Source organism: Ranitomeya variabilis, chromosome 1, assembly GCF_051348905.1.
Source record: "Ranitomeya variabilis isolate aRanVar5 chromosome 1, aRanVar5.hap1, whole genome shotgun sequence".
NCBI classification, from domain to species: domain Eukaryota; kingdom Metazoa; phylum Chordata; class Amphibia; order Anura; family Dendrobatidae; genus Ranitomeya; species Ranitomeya variabilis.
The window spans coordinates 185,466,141-185,479,686 of record NC_135232.1 but is presented as its reverse complement, the minus strand read 5'-3'; positions in this window follow the sequence as shown (position 1 = coordinate 185,479,686).

The following is a 13,546-nucleotide window of genomic DNA, read 5'->3' as shown; positions in this document are numbered from 1 at the left end:
TTTCGGATGTCGTTAAACCACTGACTGATTTGACCAGACAAGGCGCTGATGTTGCTAATTGGTCCCCTCATGCTGTAGAGGCCTTTCAGGAGCTTAAGCGCCGTTTTGCCTCTGCCCCTGTGTTGCGTCAGCCTGATGTGAATCTGCCTTTTCAGGTTGAGGTTGACGCTTCGGAGATCGGAGCTGGGGCAGTGTTGTCGCAGAAAGGTTCCGACTGCTCCGTCATTAGGCCTTGTGCCTTCTTTTCTCGCAAATTTTCGCCCGCAGAGCGGAATTATGATGTTGGGAATCGGGAGCTTTTGGCCATGAAGTGGGCGTTTGAGGAGTGGCGCCATTGGCTCGAGGGGGCTAGACATCAGGTGGTGGTATTGACTGACCACAAAAATTTGATTTATCTTGAGACTGCCAGACGCCTGAATCCTAGACAGGCGCGCTGGTCTTTATTTTTTTCTCGCTTTAATTTTGTGGTGTCATACCTACCGGGTTCTAAGAATGTTAAGGCAGATGCCCTTTCTAGGAGTTTTGACCCGGACTCTCCTGGTAATTCTGAACCCACAGGTATCCTTAGGGAGGGAGTAATTTTGTCGGCCGTTTCTCCTGATCTGCGGCGGTCCTTGCAAGAGTTTCAGGCGGATAGACCGGATCGTTGTCCGCCTGATAGACTGTTTGTTCCGGATGATTGGACCAGCAGAGTCATCTCTGAGGTACATTCTTCTGCATTGGCAGGTCATCCCGGAATTTTTGGTACCAGGGATTTGGTGGCAAGATCCTTCTGGTGGCCTTCTCTGTCACGAGATGTGCGAGTCTTTGTGCAGTCATGTGACGTTTGTGCTCGGGCCAAGTCTTGTAGTTCTCGGGCTAGCGGACTGCTGTTGCCCTTGCCTATTCCTAAGAGGCCTTGGACACACATCTCGATGGATTTTATTTCAGATCTGCCTGTTTCCCAGAAGATGTCTGTCATCTGGGTGGTCTGTGACCGTTTCTCTAAAATGGTCCATTTGGTTCCTCTGCCCAAGTTGCCTTCTTCTTCTGAGTTGGTTCCTCTGTTTTTTCAGAATGTTGTCCGATTGCACGGTATTCCTGAGAATATTGTTTCTGACAGAGGTACCCAATTTGTGTCTAGATTTTGGCGGGCATTCTGTGCTAGGATGGGCATAGATTTGTCTTTTTCGTCTGCTTTTCACCCTCAGACTAATGGCCAGACCGAGCGGACTAATCAGACCCTTGAGACATATCTGAGGTGTTTTGTCTCTGCTGACCAGGATGATTGGGTTGCTTTTTTGCCATTGGCAGAGTTCGCCCTCAATAATCGGGCCAGTTCTTCCTCCTTGGTGTCCCCGTTTTTCTGTAATTCGGGGTTTCACCCTCGATTTTCCTCCGGTCAGGTGGAATCCTCGGATTGTCCTGGAGTGGATGCGGTGGTAGAGAGATTGCATCACATTTGGGGGCAGGTTATGGACAATTTGAAGTTGTCCCAGGAGAAGACTCAGCGTTTTGCCAACCGTCATCGTCGTGTTGGTTCTCGGCTTTGTGTTGGAGATTTAGTGTGGTTGTCTTCTCGTTTTGTCCCTATGAGGGTCTCTTCTCCTAAGTTTAAACCTCGGTTCATCGGCCCTTATAGAATATTGGAGATTCTTAATCCTGTTTCTTTCCGTTTGGACCTCCCTGCGTCCTTTTCCATTCATAACGTTTTTCATCGGTCGTTATTGCGCAGGTATGAGGTACCTGTTGTACCTTCAGTTGAGCCTCCTGCTCCGGTGTTGGTTGAGGGTGAGTTGGAGTACGTTGTGGAGAAAATTTTGGACTCTCGTGTTTCCAGACGGAAACTCCAGTATCTGGTCAACTGGAAGGGTTACGGCCAGGAGGATAATTCTTGGGTCAATGCATCTGATGTTCATGCTTCTGATCTTGTTCGTGCCTTCCATAGGGCTCATCCTGGTCGCCCTGGTGGATCTGGTGAGGGTTCGGTGCCCCCTCCTTGAGGGGGGGGTACTGTTGTGAATTTGGATTCTGGGCTCCCCCGGTGGCCGCTTGTGGAATTGGACTTGTCATCCTCTTTCCTGTTTCACCTGATTCCATCAGTAGTGGGTGTCGCTATTTAAGCTCATTTCTCTGGTGGTTTCTTGCCGGTCAACAATGTTATCTGATGCCTCTCAGTGCTTGTTCCTGCTTCTAGACTACTACTAGATAAGTTGGACTTTTGTCCATGTTTTGTTTTGCCTATTTGTTCCAGTTCACAGCTGAAGTTTTGTTACTGTGTCTGGAAAGCTCTCGTTGATCAGGGATTGCTACTCTGGCGTTATGAGTTAATGCCAGAGTTTAAGGTAATCTCTGGATGGTGTTTTGTTAGTGTTTTTCTGCTGACCATGAAAGTATACTATCTGTCTTCTGCTATCTAGTAAGCGGACCTCAAATTTGCTAAGACTATTTTCCTGCTGCGTTTGTTGTTTCATCTGAACTCACCGTCATTATATGTGGGGGGCTACTGTCTTCTTTGGAATATTTCTCTAGAGGTGAGCCAGGTCTTATATTTCCCTCTGCTAGCTATTTAGGTCTTAGGCCAGAGCTGGGCATCTAGCGATAAATAGGAAATGCTACCTGGCTATTTCTAGTTGCGCGGCAGGCTTAGTTCATGGTCAGTATAGTTCCATCTTCCGAGAGCTTGTCCCTCTATAGGCTTGCTATGATCTCTGCCTGCAGAGATCATGACAGCAATTATGATGTCAGCAATCGTGAGTTGTTGGCTATGAAGTGGGCATTTGAGGAATGGCGACATTGGCTTGAGGGAGCCAAGCACCGTATTGTGGTCTTGACCGATCATAAAAATCTGATTTACCTCGAATCTGCCAAACGGCTGAATCCTAGACAGGCTCGATGGTCCCTGTCTTTCTCCCGTTTTGATTTCGTGGTCTCGTATCTTCCGGGTTCTAAGAATATTAAGGCTGATGCCCTCTCTAGGAGTTTTTTGCCTGATTCTCCTGGGGTCCTTGAGCCGGTCGGCATTCTGAAGGAAGGGGTGGTCCTTTCTGCCATTTTCCCTGATTTGCGACGGGTTCTGCAGGAATTTCAGGCTGACAAACCTGACCGCTGTCCAGTGGGGAAACTGTTTGTTCCTGATAGATGGACTAGTAGAGTGATTTCTGAGGTTCATTGTTCTGTGTTGGCTGGCCATCCTGGTATTTTTGGTACCAGAGATTTGGTTGGTAGGTCCTTTTCGTGGCCTTCTTTGTCGCGTGATGTGCGTTCTTTTGTGCAGTCCTGTGGGACTTGTGCGTGGGCCAAGCCTTGTTGTTCCCGTGCTAGTGGGTTGCTTTTGCCTTTGCCGGTCCCTGAGAGGCCCTGGACGCATATTTCTATGGATTTTATTTCAGATCTTCCGGTTTCCCAGAGGATGTCGGTTATCTGGGTGGTTTGTGACCGGTTTTCTAAGATGGTTCATTTGGTGCCTTTGCCTAAATTGCCTTCCTCTTCTGATTTGGTTCCGTTGTTTTTTCAGCATGTGGTTCGTTTGCATGGTATTCTGGAGAATATTGTGTCCGACAGAGGTTCCCAGTTTGTTTCTAGGTTTTGGCGGGCCTTTTGTGCTAGGCTGGGCATTGATTTGTCTTTTTCTTCCACATTTCATCCTCAGACAAATGGCCAGACCGAGCGAACCAATCAGACTTTGGAAACTTATTTGAGATGCTTTGTGTCTGCTGATCAGGATGATTGGGTGGCTTTCTTGCCATTGGCCGAGTTTGCCCTTAATAATCGGGCTAGTTCGGCTACCTTGGTTTCGCCCTTCTTTTGTAATTTTGGTTTTCATCCTCGTTTTTCTTCGGGGCAAGTTGAACCTTCTGATTGTCCTGATGTGGATTCTGTGGATGACAGGTTGCAGCAGATTTGGGCTCATGTGGTGGACAATTTGGTGTTGTCTCAAGAGGAGGCTCAGCGTTTTGCTAACCGTCGTCGGTGCGTTGGTTCCCGGCTTCGGGTTGGGGATTTGGTCTGGTTGTCTTCCCGTCATGTTTCTATGAAGGTTTCTTCCTCTAAGTTTAAGCCTCGGTTTATTGGTCCTTATAGGATTTCTGAGATTATCAATCCGGTGTCTTTTCGTTTGGCCTCTTTTGCCATCCATAATGTTTTCCATAGATCTTTATTGCGGAAATATGTGGTGCCCGTTGTTCCCTCTGTTGATCCTCCTGCTCCTGTGATGGTTGATGGGGAGTTGGAGTATGTGGTTGAGAAGATTTTGGATTCTCGCTTTTCGAGGCGGAGGCTTCAGTACCTTGTCAAATGGAAGGGTTATGGCCAGGAGGATAATTCTTGGGTTTTTGCCTCTGATGTCCATGCTGCTGATTTGGTCCATGCCTTTCATCTGGCTCGTCCTGATCGGCCTGAGGGCTCTGGTGAGGGTTCGGTGACCCCTCTTCAAGGGGGGGTACTGTTGTGAATTCTGCTCTTGGGCTCCCTCCGGTGGTTGTTGGTGGTAGTGCAGTTGTCTTGGGGTTGTAATCCAGGGCAGGTGTTTCTGCTGATTGCAGCTCTACTAGGTATTTAGGTGTGCAGGATCCATGAGTCCTTGCCAGTTGTCCATTGTTCTTGGAGGGATATTGCATCTCTCTCTGGTTCCTCATGCCCTGCTGCCAATTCAGCTAAGATAAGTGTCTGTTTTTTTGTCTCTGTGCACACATGCAGTGTGCTTTGCAATTCAGTGCAATTCATTGTGTTTTTGTCCAGCTTAGACTTTGTTTGGATTTTTCAGTCATACTGGATTCTCAGGAGATGCAGATATACTTTCTATGTCTTTAGTTAGATGTAGAATATTTGTATTATCTGCTGTGGATATTTTTAGGATTTTAATACTGACCGCTTAGAATTCTGTCCTATCCTTTTCTATTTAGCTAGAAGTACCTCTTTTGCTAAATCCTGTTTTTCTGCCTGCGTGTGTCTTTCCTCTTATACTCACAGTCAATATTTGTGGGGGGCTGCCTATCCTTTGGGGTTCTGCTCTGAGGCAAGATAGAATTCCCATTTCCATCTATAGGGGTATTTAGTCCTCCGGCTGTGTCGAGTGTTATGATCTAGTGGCCTAAGAGCAGCATGAGACGTACTCTGGAGAAGGTGGTACCTGTACTGACCGCAGACCCTGAACTTAACACCGCAACTAGAAGTAGCCGTGGAATGTACCTATCACTCCCTAGACATCTCGACACAGCCGGAGGACTAATTACCCCTAGAGATAGAAAAGGGAAAACTATCTTGCCTCAAAGAAAATCCCCAAAGGATAGACAGCCCCCCACAAATATTGACTGTGAGAGGAGAGGGAAAAAACATACACAGACTGAAATCAGAATTTAGCAAAGGAGGCCACTTCTAGCTAAATAGAAAGGATAGGACAGAGTACTATGCGGTCAGTATTAAAACACTAGAAAATATCCACCACAGAAAATACAAAATCTCCACAGCTAACTAAAGATATGGAGGGTATATCTGCATCTCCAGAGATACCAGCTTGGCTAAACAAATCCTTATACAGACCAAGCTGGACAAGACAAAAACATGGAAAAGAACTGAACAATAAGGCCACAGCATGTGGACAGCAAAAATCAAGGCCAGAACTTATCTTTGTTGAAATGAACAGCAAAGCAGGAGAGACCAGGCAGGGATGTGAATCCTCCAGGAACAATGGACAACTGGCACTGACTAAAGGGTCAAGCAAGACTAAATAGCCCAGTCAGAATTGCAAAAAGTGAACACACCTGATAAATGCTGCGATTCAGAGACAGCAGTGCTAACACTTATAACCACCGGAGAGAGCCCAAGAGCAGAATTCACAACAGTACCCCGCCCTTGAGGAGGGGTCACCGAACCCTCACCAGAGCCCCCAGGCCAATCCGGACGAGCCAAATGAAAGGCACGAACCAATCCTCAGCATGAACATCAAAGGCAACAACCCAAGAATTATCCTCCTGGCCATAATAAATTCACAACAGTCGAGTTGTCTAGGACGTGTTAGGTACATCCCACGGCTACTTCTAGTTGCGGTGTTAGTTTAGGGTTTGCGGTCAGTACAGGTACCACCTACTCCTGAGAAAGTCTCTCATACGGCTCCAAGGTCACCGGATCATAACAGTTACAGTAGCGTAGGTCTGGGTGGGCTCCCTCAGAGCGTGGGGTTCGGGGCCACCGCCCCCTCTGCCCCCCCAGTAGCTACGCTACTGAGCCCCCTCATAGAATATAATGTAGCCCCCTCATAGAATATAATGCAGCCCTCATATAGTATAATGCATCCCCCCTCATAGAATATAATGCAGTCCTACAATATTATGGTCACCACGTACTCACTTGCTCACTGATATACACTCACCGGCCACTTTATTAGGTACACCATGCTAGTAACGGGTTGGACCTCCTTTTGCCTTCAGAACTGCCTCAATTCTTCGTGGCATAGATTCAACAAGGTGCTGGAAGCATTCCTCAGAGATTTTGGTCCATATTGACATGATGGCATCACACAGTTGCCGCAGATTTGTCGGCTGCACATCCCAAAGATGCTCCATACAAGGCAGGATGGATCCATGCTTTCATGTTGTTTACGCCAAATTCTGACCCTACCATCCGAATGTCGCAGCAGAAATCGAGACTCATCAGACCAAGCAACGTTTTTCCAATCTTCTACTGTCCAATTTCGATGAGCTTGTACAAATTGTAGCCTCAGTTTCCTGTTCTTAGCTGAAAGGAGTGGTACCCGGTGTGGTCTTCTGCTGCTGTAGCCCATCTGCCTCAAAGTTCGACGCACTGTGCGTTCAGAGATGCTCTTAGGCCTACCTTGGTTGTAACGGGTGGCGATTTGAGTCACTGTTGCCTTTCTATCAGCTCGAACCAGTCTGCCCATTCTCCTCTGACCTCTGGCATCAACAAGGCATTTCCGCCCACAGAACTGCCGCTCACTGGATTTTTTTTCTTTTTCGGACCATTCTCTGTAAACCCTAGAGATGGTTGTGCGTGAAAATCCCAGTAGATCAGCAGTTTCTGAAATACTCAGACCAGCCCTTCTGGCACCAACAACCATGCCACGTTCAAAGGCACTCAAATCACCTTTCTTCCCCATACTGATGCTCGGTTTGAACTGCAGGAGATTGTCTTGACCATGTCTACATGCCTAAATGCGCTGAGTTGCCGCCATGTGATTGGCTGATTAGAAATTAAGTGTTAACAAGAAGTTGGACAGGTGTACCTAATAAAGTGGCCGGTGAGTGTATACCATATTTTTTGGACCATAAGACGCACTTAGGCTTTAGAAGAGGAAAATAGAAAAAAAATTGAAGCAAAAAATGTCGTCAATTCTGCACTAATATCCCCCATCCTGGTGTATATATATATATATATAGAGAGAGAGAGAGAGAGAGAGAGAGCACCCCCAGACGCAGGGCCGCGGGGTACGCAGTACCGGGCCTCTCAGTCTTGGTCCTAGGGTTGTCACGGTGGCTAGACCCGGTCCGTGACCCTGCTAAGGGGCGTCCAATCAAAGGTGTTTGATGTGGGTGCGTGGTGCAGGTCGCGATGAATAACGAGGACACAGGGTTGCAGTCTCTTTTCCTCTTTACTGAAAGCTTCGGGATCCGCAATCCAGAGTACTGCTAACAGGGCTGGCTGAGACCGGCCGGTCCGAAGGCACATCCAGAATTTCCTTTGCAGGTGGAAATCAGTGCCTACCTTCTAGCGCCTGTGTGTTGTAGTACCTCCCTGCTGAGAACCATGGGATAGTCCTCACAGCTGTTGTGTTTGTTTCTGATGTTCTTTCTCACAACTTGTATCTGTTCTGATATTCTTTCTCCGTCCCCCAGATGATATGGCTTGGACGCACCCGTATGACGGGTAGGCCTGGAGTTCTTCCGGGACCCTAGCGTCGCCTCTCTCCCACAATTGCCCCCTATGTCTGCTTAGGTGATTTAGGTGAGACAGCCAACCTATCATCAACTGTCCTGCCGCTGTTTGAAGTAATGCTTGGAGCCCAATACTTCCTCGGCGTTTCGGCCACCGGCTACGCGCCTCAGTAGGATGTTGCCACGATCTTAAGGCACGACTCCTACTGACTTTATCTCCTTTTTGCTGCGATCTCGTTTCTCACTTCTCCACAATAAACCTTGCTTCTTTTCCTTTCTTGGGATACCACCGCATTCAAGTGCAGGCGCGGCTCCGTAAGGTTCTGTTCTGTTCGCTAGGTTACTGTCAGGATCCCACCCCTGACAGAGACCCCCCTGAATCTTCCCCTGCAACACCCTCTGCCACAGGATGTTGCCTGGTTCCAACCCAGTCAGCTTCTGGCTAACTTCCTATCCAGCCCCCAGTTTTACCAGATTGTGAGGAGTGGCCTAATACATAGAACCCTTTGCTCCCCCTGGTGGCCAGAGTGTGAAGTGTAATGTGTGACTGTGATACCTGGTCAGGTGAACTCCTTTAGTGCCATCAGACGTACCATCACTCCCCTTAGTGGCGGAGCGTCAGTACTGCAACGACCAGGTCTCTGGGGCGCTATGTGTATATATATATATATATATATATATATATATATATATATATATATATATATATATACGGCATACAGTCCAAAGAACAAACTGCGGCAGCACTCACCGATCCTGGAGTATAAAACGCCTTTATTTATACATCATGGTACATCTTCACGGCTGAGAGGGGAGGAATAGTGGCTGGAGTGTGCGGGGAGAACGACTGCCGTTTCGCGCTAAAGTCAGCGCTTCTACGGGTCCACCAGGATCGGTGAGTGCTGCCGCAGTTTGTTCTTTGGACTGTATGCCGTAATTGCTTCTTTCTATGCGAGCACCTCCGTTGCTAGCATCAGAACATTAACTGTTTGAGTACGTATTTCTCTTCCCCGGACAATTGGGCTGTGCTGCCATACTTTAACCTTGATATATATATATATATATACAGTATATATATACAGTAAAGACCAAAAGTTTGGACACACCTTCTCATTTAAAGATTTTTCTGTATTTTCATAACTATGAAAATTGTACATTCACACTGAAGACATCAAAACTATGAATTAACACATGTGGAATTATATACTTAACAAAAAAGTGTGAAACAACTGAAAATATGTCTTATATTCTAGGTTCTTCAAAGTGGCCACCTTTTGCTTTGATGACTGCTTTGCACACTCTTGGCATTCTGTTGATGAGCTTCAAGAGGTAGTCACCGGGAATGGTTTTCACTTCACAGGTGTGCCCTGTCAGGTTTAACAAGTGAGATTTCTTGCCTTATAAATGGGGTTGGGACCATCAGTTGTGTTGAGCTGAAGTCTGGTGGATACACAGCTGATAGTCCTACTGAATAGACTGTTAGAATTTGTATTATGGAAAGAATAAAGCAGCTAAGTAAAGAAAAATGAGTGGCCATCATTACTTTAAGAAATGAAGGTCAGTCAGTCCCAAAAATTGTGAAAACTTTGAAAGTGTCCCCAAGTGCAGTTGCAAAAACCATCAAGCGCTACAAAGAAACTGGCTCACATGAGGACCGCCCTAGGAAAGGAAGACCAAGAGTCACCTCTGCTTCTGAGGATAAGTTTATCGGAGTCACCAGCCTCAGAAATCGCAGGTTAACAGCAGCTCAGATTGGAAATCTGTGCTTTGGTCTGATGAGTCCAAATTTGAGATTTTTGGTTCCAACCACCGTGTCTTTGTGCGACGCAGAAAAGGTGAACGGATGGACGCTACATGCCTGGTTCCCACCGTGAAGCATGGAGGAGGTGTGATGGTGTGGGGGTGCTTTGCTGGTGACACTGTTGGGGATTTATTCAAAATTGAAGGCATACTGAACCAGCATGACTACCACAGCATCTTGCAGCGGCACGCTATTCCATCCGGTTTGCATTTAGTTGGACCATCATTTATTTTTCAACAGGACAATGACCCCAAACACATCTCCATGCTGTGTAAGGGCTATTTGACCAAGAAGGAGAGTGATGGGGTGCTACGCCAGATGACCTGGACTCCACAGTCACCAGACCTGAACCCAATCGAGATGCTTTGGGGAGAGCTGGACCGCAGAGTGAAGGCAAAAGGGCCATCAAGTGCTAAGCATCTCTGGGAACTCCTTCATGATTGTTGGAAGGCCATTTCCGGTGACTACCTCTTGAAGCTCATCAAGAGAATGCCAAGAGTGTGCAAAGCAGTCATCAAAGCAAAAGGTGGCTACTTTGAAGAACCTAGAATGTAAGACATATTTTCAGTTGTTTCACACTTTTTTGTTAAGTATATAATTCCACATGTGTTAATTCATAGTTTTGATGCCTGATGTATGAAAATACAGAAAAATCTTTAAATGAGAAGGTGTGTCCAAACTTTTGGTCTGTACTATATATATATATATATATATATATATATATATATATATATATATATATATGTTCCCAATCCAGGAGTACATAGCCCCCTCATCTCCATCCTGGTATGCATGGCCCTCATCCCCATCCTGGTATGCATGGCACCCTCATCCCCAGGGCAAGCTCCAGGTTTTCATGGGCTCCGAGCGAAAGAGTCTCAGTAGTCCCCACATACCACAATTCATGATGCACAGATACGGCAGAGAAATATAGGTATAGTACAATGCCAAAGATTTTACTTACTTCTTACATTACATGAGTGATATCTATTGTACATTTTACACTAGGTCAGAAACTGGACAGTATAGTCATTCATATAGTATTATTGGCACCACATAGCTCTCCATACAGAATAATGGGCCCCATATATTGCTCCATACAGAATAATGGACCCCATATATTGCTCCATACAGTATAATGAGCCACAAATATTGCTCCCTACAGTATAATAAGTCCCATATAATGCTCCATACAGTATATGATGGGCCACATATATTGCTCCATACAGTATATAATAGGCACCATATATTGTTCCATATAGAATAAAAGACCCTATATAATGCTCCATACAGTATAATGGGCCCCATATATTGCTCCATACAGTATAATGGGCCCCATATATTGCCCCATTAAGAATACTGAGCCCTATATATTGCTCCACACAGAATAATGGGCCCCATATATTGCTTCATACAGAATAATGGGCCTCATATAATGCTCCATACATAATAATGGGCCCCATATAATGCTCCATAAAGAATAAACCCCATATATTGCTCCATACAGTATACTTTGCCCCTTATAATGCTCCATACAGTATAATGAGCCCCATACATAATGTGTCCCCCAGTATATGATAGGCCCCTTATATAATGGACCCGATATAATGCCCCATACATATATAATGGGCCCCATATATGATGCTCCAGTGTTGATGGGCCCAATATAATGCTCCATATATAATGGGCCACATATATGATGCTCCAGTGTATGATGAGCCCTTATAATGCTCCATATACTGTATAATGGGCCCCATATATGTTTCTCCAGTATATGACGGGCCCATATATGATGCTCTGTGTATAATGTGCCCCATATATGATGCTCCGTGTATGAATGTCCCCATATAAAATGCTCCAAACATCAAAAAAAATTAAATACCTCTCGTCGTTGGCCGATGCTTTTCAGCATCACTGTCTTCTGGCTCTCTGCACTGTGACTGCTAAGGCAGAGGGCGCACAGACGTGACATCATTGCGCCCTCTGACCTGAATGTCACATTCAGAAGACGCGGAAGATGCCACAGTGGTGGAGCGCGAGAGAGGTAAGTATCCGATTCCCCATAGCACGCTGGTGTCTCCGACGGTGAGCGGGCCCCCCACCTGTTCAGGTCCCCAGCACTAGCCAGGGTGCTGACGCAGGCCCTGCTGCCTGCTTTTAAAGTGAAATGAATATTCACTGCATTCCACACCCATGGGCGTGGAATGCAGTGAATATTCTTGTCTCTTTAGCAGCGGGCACAGGTTTGAGCCGCAGCAGCTGGCTTCTGCCTTCTGTCACCCGCTGCTCCACTGCTGCTGCTCTGCTGGTGCAAGGCGGGCACGCGTGACTCACGAGCTGCATAGCAGCTGCATGGTGTCCCGCTATCAGCGACGTCACTGGGTGGGGGCACATGGGCAGCGGGGGGCCCTAGGAAGCTGCCGGCCTTTATGCCAGCAGATGTCAGCACCTGGACCCACCAGAGAATTCTCCGGTTCTCCGGTGGGCCAGTCCGACCCTGGCTGTGGTTGAATTCTTGTGTGAATTAGAATTTTGTCTTCTAAACTTTAGCTCTGCTACTAAGACTTTCAGTGAGGTGTGTTCATTTTTGCAACATGATCTTGACTCAGTTTTTTTGGGTGTGAAAAATAAACATTGTTTACAATTAATGCTCCACATTTGTGGGAGTGTTTTGATATGGTTCCCATGGATGCAGTGTGCTGTGTGTGTACATGTACACTGTGTTCCAAATTATTATGCAAATAATATTTCCTCATATTTTCTCTAAATTACCTATCTGAATTGCAGTCATTGTTATTTTCCAGTCATCTACTATTCTAGTATAATTGCAATGTTTTGGAACAAACTGCCTATGAAAACAGTATCTTTTAAAAAAAAATAAACACTCAAAATGCATGTTCCAAATTATTATGCACAGCAGAGTTTTCAACCTTTTTTTTATTTTGAACAAAAAAATGGTCAGTTGTGAAGTTATAAGCATTACCAGCTTATTACAAAATGAAATCAAACAGTTTTCAAGTGAAAACTTTATTCTAGGTGATGTTACATTTGCACATAGGACCCCTTGTTCAAAAGAAGCTTCTGAACTCTCTCGTCCATTGAATTTGTCAGTTTTTGGATGGTTTCTGCTTCAATTGTTTTGCATGTGGACAGAATCCCCTCCCAGAGTTGTTGCTTAGATGTGAACTGCCTCCCGCCATCATAGACACTCCTTTTGATGATGCTCCAGAGGTTCTCAATGGGGTTGAGGTCAAGGGAAGATGGTGGCCACACCATAAGTTAGTCCTCTTTTATGCCCATTAGCAGCCAGAGATGCAGATGTGTTTTTTGCAGCATGAGACGGTGCATTATTATCATGCATGAAAATGATCTTGCTGCGGAAAGCACGGTTCTTCCTCTTGAACCATGGCAGGAAGTGTTGTTTTAGAAACTCCACATAGATTATGGAGTTCATCTTTACCCCGTCAGGGATCATAAAGGGGCCGACAATCTCTCTCCCCATGATTCAAGCCCAAAACATTACTCCACCTCCTCCTTGTTGGCGTTTTAGCCATGTTTTCATGGCATGTCCATCAACCAGCCATCCTCCACTCCATCCATCTGGACCATCGAGAGTTGCACGGCACTCATCGATGAACAAAACAGTTTGGAAGTCAGTCTTCATGTATCGTTTGGCCCACTGGAGCCATTTCTGCTTGTGCGCAGTGGATGGAGGTGGTCGACAGGATGGCTTACGCACCTCTGAAGGACCCTGCATCTTGTTGTTCTGGGGACGCTGGAGGCACCAGCAGCTTCAAAAACTTGTCTGCTGCTATGACAAGGCATTTTTGCAGCTGCTCTTTTAACCTTACGCAATTGCCTGTTGGAAAGGGTCCTC